This window comes from Chelonia mydas, chromosome 1 (assembly GCF_015237465.2).
Source record: "Chelonia mydas isolate rCheMyd1 chromosome 1, rCheMyd1.pri.v2, whole genome shotgun sequence".
Taxonomy (NCBI): domain Eukaryota; kingdom Metazoa; phylum Chordata; order Testudines; family Cheloniidae; genus Chelonia; species Chelonia mydas.
In genome coordinates, this window is record NC_057849.1 from 181,535,804 (window position 1) to 181,542,664 (window position 6,861).

General features: G+C 48.2%; 1 long non-coding RNA gene across 1 annotated transcript in view; it reads right to left on the minus strand.

Moving 5' to 3' along the window:
• Positions 1–5,359, minus strand: part of LOC122464117 — a 36,666-nt gene extending 31,307 nt beyond the window's left edge. Inside the window, exon 1 of the long non-coding RNA XR_006288009.1 lies at positions 5,225–5,359. This is a non-coding gene — a long non-coding RNA (uncharacterized LOC122464117). The remainder of the gene's footprint in view (positions 1–5,224) is intronic.
• Between the last annotated feature and the right edge of the window lie 1,502 nt (positions 5,360–6,861).

The window sequence follows — 6,861 nt, forward strand, 5'->3', positions numbered from 1 at the left end:
GTCTGTGCTAACTGCCACAAACACCTATATCCTATCAGGTCTTATTCAAATGGATGACATGGCTACTAATTAGAACTCTGTCCATTTATTTAGATTCTTACTGTCACCAGTTACACAATGCAGAGATTTCAGTCTTTATATCAGCATTTATGAAAACAAAGGAAGAAACAGCAATACACAGAATCATTGGCAATCAAATAAACTCCCATTCCGAACCAATCCGGTCTCCAAAGGCACAAGGTGAAGATCATTAATCAAGCACTCAGTTCAGTTTTAGTGTTACAAGCGAGCAGTGCTGGGATACAGTTTCCTTTTGAGATAATAACAGTCCCACTTCTCCTGCGGGAGATTACTGGCACTGCTGACTCCCAGGGGTAGTCTATTTTTTGTCAAGGTTTAAATTTCTTGGTCAAGGTCTAGTCAACGTCCAGACATCCACCCAGCTCCCATCCCCTGACCCTCCAATGCCCCCCACCCCCCCGGCCAGCTCCCTGTCTACCCTGCCTGGAGAGTTAGGTGACCTTATTTCCCTAAACTGAAAATGGGACACACAGGAGTGACCGTAACCACCTGGCATTGCCGCTTGCCCACCCAAACATTTCTCCGTGCCCCCAGTTGAGCCAAGTATCTGAGATGGGGCTGAGGAGGAGAGGAATGGGTGTGGGCAGCAAAGCAGGGTGTGAGTTTGGAGCCAGGAGGTGAAGCTATTTGACTATGATCCAGCCTGCGGTGTGATGTATCTTTGGGGGCTGGGATAGCAAAGGGGCAGGAAGGAGGCTCCGGGTAGCGGGAGGGACCAAGGAGACACCAAATAACAGCCCTAGGAAGATGGGGGGAGGCCGAGATGTGGCAGAAGCGGGTGACTGGAGGCAGACTGGGAAGGGAAAGAGGCCAATGGGGTTGGGGGGCTGGCCCTGAAGGACAGGGATGGGGAGGGCATAAGGCTAGGGTCGGGGGCTACTGGGATCGCTTGGGGGGAAGGGGCATGAGACCTGGGGGAGTGGGGGGCTCCAGGGACTGCTCGGGTGTGGGGGGCACAAGGCTGGGGGGGGGAGTCTGGGGACCACTCAGGGGCAGGGGGCTCTGGGGCTGCTCGGAGCACAAGCATGACTCTGCATGGCTCCAGCCCCAGCTTCAGCCCGTGCACAGAGGTGACACATAGCTGGGGCTAGTGGGAGAGAGGCATAGATGAAAAGCTCTGGGGGGGGGGGTGTCACGTGCCCCTCCACCACCCGATTTCTCGGGACACCCAGAAGCAAGGAAGCAGCTCTGCTCCTGGCAGCAGCGCTCTCCGTGTGTCCCTGCAGCACAGGGAGGGAGGAAGGAGCAGGCAGCTGGCTGAGCTCCTCCTTCTCCTCCCACTACATGGGGCTGCTTCCAGGGGCGCTGGAACCATTTGTATAGTAGGGGTGCTGAGAGCCATTGACCCAAACTGTAAACCCTGTACATGATGGAAACCACTTCACACCAGGGGGTGCGGCAGCATCCCCAGCACCCCTAGTTCCAGGACAATCCTATGGCTGCTTTGCCTTCCTGCTCCTGGGGTCCCACGTCTTGTCTCTGCTTCCACCCTGACTCACCTCCGTGGATGGTCTGCAAAGTAGGCAGCAGTGCTGGGACTCCAGGAGCAGAGAAGGTGAAGCAGCCCCATGTGGGGCGGGGCGGGAGCTCAGCCAGTCACCCTGCTCCCTGCCCCAACTGCAGCTGCAACGGGGAGTGCCACCTCCTCGCTTCTGGGCATGCCCTTCAGAGGCATCCGGAGCAATCGGGGGGGCACATGACCCTGCGTACCCCGCCCACATCACCTCTGCCCCTGGGATCCACCGAAAAGCATCTGGCGGTCCGTATTTGGACTCCGGTCCGTCTATTGACGACCCTTGGTTGGAGATCTGTGATCTCTAAAGCCAGCTCAGTCAGAACACAGATGAGAAGTGAACAGTAATGACGCACAGGGAGAGTTTGAGAACCTCTTTCACACATTCCAGAGAAAACTCACCCTGCCAGGCAGAGAGAAGCAAGGTAGCAATACAGAAGAGTGACCAATCTACCATGAGACAATGCGGCCGGGGGAAAGAAATATGCTAACAACCTCTCATGTGAAGGAAGGATGGTACTTGCAAAGTTCTACACTTGTTCCCCAAATGTATATGAGGGCTGCTTCCATGTGAAGCTGTGATTCAGGAATGAGCAGTCTGGTAATTGCAGCAGACTTCCTCCTACTCTGCCTGTCATCTCTCTGTACATTTTACTTCTATCCTTCAAGGATTGCGCTATAAAATAATCCCTCATGTTTAAGGTGCGTTCTGATTACACCCTCTCTCTGAATTAATGATTCTCCTTTACCCTGCAACTACAGCCATGCTCTGCAATATGTCACCGTTAAACTCGTGATAATAAAATATTGCAGAAATATGGGTGCAGATTGAGACTAGCATACTGTAGAGATTATGGGACCTCATGGCACTACTGTAATATAAATAATAGTACAAAAAATAAATCAACCAACCAACCTACTAGATGCCATTTGAAGGAGCAATGGCTTGAGAAGTTGGTTGTAGGAGTAGTCAGAATAGGCTTAACTCCATCTGATTTTATAGAAGAAGAAAGGAGGGAGCCTAGTTTCATCCCTATTAAATTTTGTGGCCTAAATTTTCAAAAGTGACTGGTAACTTTAAGTGAGACAACACAAGGTGGGTGAGGTAGTATCTTTTACTGACCCACTTCTGTTGGTGAGAGAGACAAGCTTTTGAGCTCCACAGAGCTGTTTCCCAGACCTATAGAAGAGCTCTGTGGAACTCAATAGCTTGTTTCTTTCACCAACAGAAGTGGGTCCAGTAAAAGATGTTACTTCACACACCTTGGCTTGCTCATATCCTGGGACAACAACATTAGTAACATCTAGTGCTTCCAACTTGAAACACTTTAACAGGGCCTGATTTTCAGAAAGACCTGAAGTACTCACCCTCTGAAAATCAGACCTCTTGAAGGAGGTTCAGGTTGAGCACCCAGAATTACTAATCACTTTGGAAAACGTAGGCCTGTCGGACTTTCCAATAAGCTCTGCAAATGTCAAATCCTTTCACCACCCTTATAAAAATGTCTCCTACAATTTAGATCCCAATCCTCCAAACACCCATGTGCTTATCTTTACTATTATAAGTAGGCCGATTGATTTCAGTGGGACTACGCATGGTAGTCAAGTTAAACACTTATGCAAGTGTCTGCAGGATCTGAGCCTTAATAGGGACAAAATCAACAGGATCAGACAGAAATTTCTCTTAAAACCTAAAAAATTCAAGAAAGAATTATAGCATTTCCATAGTTGTTTTAGCAATTACATAGACTTCTATAGCAGGGATATACAGTAATTTTCTATTGCATTTCACGAGATGGTTAAAAATTTCAATAGAAAAGTTATCCCTGTCTATTAAAGTCTATAGGGTTTTTCCATTAGGATTAACACACAAAAAATGGTCACTGCATACACATAGACTTTAAGGCCAGAAGGGACCATCAGGATCACCTAGTCTGAATCCTGCACATTGCAGGACACAGACCCTCACCCACCCACTCCTGTGATAGACCCCTAGTCTCTGGCTGAATTACTGAAGTCCTCAAATCACAGTTTAAAGACATCAAGTTACAGAGAATCCACCATTAACACTAGTTTAAACCTGCATGTGACCCATGCCCCATGCTGCAGAGGAAGGCGAAAACCTCCCAGGGTCTCTGACAATCTGACCCAGGTGGGAAATTCCTTTCTAACTCCAAATACGGCAATCTTTACATGCAGAAATGCCCACTGGTGGACACATTTACCAATTTTGTCAACGCAAATACAGACTTTGGCTACACAATGGGTGCAGGTACTAATTTACGTGGCCAGTTTTGAAACCTGGACTCACACATGCACAGCAAATATCAGAGACGTGAGTCAACAGACTCCAACCCTCACATTTGGAAACAAGAAAAAAAGATGAAACCGAACACGCTTTGCGTCAAACAGGGACACACTACACTCTCCACCAGCAGTGCAACAGCAACAGCGTTCTGCCCAGAGAACTAGAGGACCCAGAACAAAACCCCCACAGCTAAGACGGGGTTGACAGGAAGAAGCTGGCTTCACTGATACAGTTAGTATCTCACCTGCCCACGATTGCTGCCAGCTGGGAGACTAAGCTTAACACTCTTGAACCCAGTAGTTTAATTAATGTTTTTGTTTTCAGTCTTTTAATGTCTCTTTCCACAGATTTTATCACTGTATTACTTCCTGTTTCTACAAAATGTTTAATTACTCTAATGTTGATTGAAACCCATTTAAAAAGTCCCAGTCTTCTCTTTTCCCAGCCCAGAGATACTCACAATGTCATTTGAGAAACATGACCAATGAGAGCAAAAAGCCAAGGTTTGTGAATGAAAACAGCAGCAGGAGATGTAAAGGAAACTGTTAAGATTAGGCTTTAAATGTCATGTAACTTTGCCGTTCTTCCATTTGGTAATACCTACCTACCTACCTTAAAGGCTGGCTGTACTCCAGTTTTCACCTTTATTGTACCACCTTACAATAGGAAACAGAACTGATCCCCTGCCTGGGGTATCCCATAGGTAATACATCTTTGGATTCACCTAACCAGCCATTGTGCTACCTTTCGAGAAGAAAGAGGACCTGAATTATGAAAATCAGTAGAAGTGCCTGAGGCCTGCTCAGGAAGAGGATAACATCCTACTCAGAAAGCATTGGACCAGCAGGAGTTTTGCATGAAACCCCCAGAGCTATAGTCACAAAAGAACGTAGGTACCTAACTACTACCTTAGACATCTAAATCCCAGAGTCAGGCCCCACTGGGATTCACTAAGCTCCCATTCAGCTGCCACAAAACCCTGAAGGCGCCTAAACTAGGGTGACCAGATGTCCCGATTCTATAGAGACAGTCCCAATTTTTGGGTCTTTTTCTTATATAGGCTCCTATTACCCCCCACCCCCAGTCCCGATTTTTCACACTTGCTGTCTGGTCACCCTAGCCTAAACTTGCTCAGCACCTAAATATTTGCAGTAAAGTTCCCTGGGTGCCTGGTTTTCTCCTCCTGTGCATGCACACTGCTGCTTCCCTCCAGGCATCAGGACCCCACCTCATCCCCAAAGCCATTCACACACCAGAAGACAGGTGTTTCTATGTCTAACTTGCCTGGGGGACCCAATCGGGTAAGCATTCTCAGAGCTCACCTCCTGAATCTGGTGCCTATAGATGAGCTTACAGAGAGACGCTAGGTGGGAGGAGGCTGATTTCCTTTGTAACTTTTAGCCAAGTGATTAGGGTACTCACCTGGGAGTACTCACATGGGAGACCTCTGGTTCAACTCCTCCCTCTGCCTGAGTGGGAGAAGAGCTTTGAACAGGGTTTTGCCACCTCTCAGGCCAGTGGCCTAGCCACTGAGCTATGCTATGGGGCTCCCTCAGGGTCTCCTGTTGAAGCTGTTCCATTGTGGATAAATAATGAAAGGATCATTGGGCCAGAGAGAGAGCGCACACACAAGCATGAAAATGACTCTGTAGCCTGCACCAGGGAGGTAGGAGACCCAGCATCCAGTTCCCCTGCTCCAGTTACTTTTTAAATTATTTATCCACACTGGAACAGCTTCAGCAGGAGAGACTGAGGGAACCCCACGTGCGGGTATCCCATCGCCCAGTAGTTAAGGCACTCAGAGAGAGAGAGCAGATCTTTGTTCAAATCCCTTTTCTCCCTCAGCTGGCGGGGGGGATTTGAACTAAGGGTCTCCCACATCCCAAGGGAGTACCCTAACCCCTGGGCTAAATGTTATGAGGGAGGTGGGCTTCTCTCTCTACCCCCACACTTCCACTTCTTGCAAAAATGGCATAGATAGTGTCAAGCCAGGGTTGCTGCTGAGAATCCCAAGCGAAAAGAGGCACCTCCCTGCAGGGTGGACTTAGGCACCTATTCTCCAAATGGTGGGAGGGGCTTAGCACACGTCCCTCACAGCTCCCATTAGTTAATTTAGGCAAAGAACAACCTAGTGTGCTGGCTTTTGTGAATCCCATTCTGAGGTGCCTATCTCCCTCCATTCACTGTATCGGGAGCTTAGGCACCCAGCTCAGGCTTTGTGTATCCCAGTGATTTTCTAGGTGCCTAAACGTTAATTTAGAGTCCTTTAAGTTTTGTTGTGAATCTAGCCTCCAGTGCCAGAGGGACGTACTCCAGGAGTCCAGGAAACATAGAAGAGAGGGTAGTAACAGAAGCCAAGCTATAAGCACAAAACAGATATATCATTCTTGCTCTTCTCCAGGAAGGGAACTGGAGAGAGAAACTTCGAATTCCCTCTTCTTCAGCCCCAAAGTACAAATGATACTCAAATAGTACATACTGGCCACTTTTACCTTTAATACCTCTGTGATGTCAGGCTTTCACATCTGCTGGAGGCTAAAAGGGCACGTCAGAGACTGGACATCAGGGTACAACCACCATAGGAAGGCCCAGACAGTATAATGAAGCCCAAGCATGCACCCCAGCACAAATGGCAAGGGGGAAACAGGGCGTTTCCTTCCCACTGTACATTGTCAGGGATGAGGCACGAGGGCATTTCTGTGGGTTGAGACCTAGTTGGTATCAGGGCACTGAGGCATTTCGCTAGGTCCAAGAGTGGTCAGTGTCTAGGTTCCGAGTGACTTACCTTGGCATCATAACATGCAGCCTCAAATGGGTACTACGATGAAAATACAGAACGAAAGTCTTGTGAGGAGATAATGGAGTATGGAGGAAACAAGCTCATCCTTTGAAAACTCTGGAAGGAGAGAAAGAAATAAAATGAAGAGAAAAGTGACAAGCATAAGCCCTGGTGGGCAAT